The sequence below is a fragment of the Convolutriloba macropyga genome, unplaced genomic scaffold (genome assembly GCF_964194025.1).
Source record: "Convolutriloba macropyga unplaced genomic scaffold, txConMacr16.3 SCAFFOLD_1609, whole genome shotgun sequence".
Taxonomy (NCBI): domain Eukaryota; kingdom Metazoa; phylum Xenacoelomorpha; order Acoela; family Convolutidae; genus Convolutriloba; species Convolutriloba macropyga.
This window is the reverse complement of record NW_027449965.1, coordinates 23,895-25,000: the sequence shown is the minus strand read 5'-3', so window position 1 is coordinate 25,000 and position 1,106 is coordinate 23,895. Positions and strand designations below refer to the sequence as shown.

Here is a 1,106-nt window from a genome sequence, read left to right as displayed (position 1 = left end):
TTCAGATGCATTAGTTTCCCTTTGTCTTGGCTTCTACAGTCAGACTGGCTACTAGTAACAGCACAGTACTAATCACATATCGTTCTACAGTTTGCAGACAACTTTCACATGTTGATGTTTCAGCTTTCGCCTACTAGAAACAACATAATACTCGCTGTATACATTTGTAGTTCTCTATGTAACTTTCATGTGAAGAAGTTTCGCCAGTCTTTTTGACTGTCTCAAATCTGAGTCATGCTTAGGCTACTAGTTGCTTCATAGTACTTATCGCCTCGAGATCATTGAACAAAACTTGATTTTCACATGTTGCTGTTTCAGCTTCCGCTTACTAGAAACAACATAATACTAGTCTCATTAAGTTCCGTCTCTTTGCAATTTTCTTATGAAGAAAATTCGCCATCACAATGACTCCAGCAGTTCTTGATCAAGGAATGCAATCATTGATCAGAATGCTATTATTTGAATCGGTTCTGCTTTAAGTGTTCCAATTTTATTGGAAGCACCAACAATAGAACATCAATGTGTTCAATCGAGAGTTATATAACCCTGAATCGGACGCAGTCAACAGCCGAAGCCGAGACCGCCTTTTGCGTTAGAGAGGTCGGTAAACAAATCTTGCGATTCATACCGAATTAACACATATAGCTGTGCTCCTCTTCGTAAAGCGAGCCAAGTGATCCCCTGTTGAAGGATGTATTTGGACCAATCTAGTAGCATTTGGTTTCCAACAAGCTCTCCCAAGTTAGCTTACTTATTGGGCTTTTCAACCAATTCGGTTGGCTACAAGCATCATCAAAGTACTAGCCACAGTTTGATCGCAAAATTCTACGACTTTCACATGTTGATGTTTCGGCTTGCGCTTAGCCTACTATAAGCAACATAATACTAGTCATATCATAGAGCGTGATCAGCTTGTGACGTTCTCATGATGAAGTTTCACCAACAGTGTCTCACTTCGAGCTTAAATCCAGCTACTAGTAACTACACAGTACTGACTGCAACGATAACTTTTATCTATTCCTTTCACATGCTGCGCTTTCGGCCAGGGCCTACTAACGTCAACATAATACTCGATATAAACTTTTGTTCATGATGCAGCTTCCCCA

At 40.1% G+C, this 1,106-nt stretch overlaps 1 pseudogene; it reads right to left on the bottom strand.

The window, feature by feature from the left end:
• Nucleotides 1-541: 541 nt before the first annotated feature.
• LOC142355513 (5.8S ribosomal RNA) lies at nt 542-693 on the bottom strand (annotated as a pseudogene).
• Nucleotides 694-1,106: the final 413 nt, after the last annotated feature.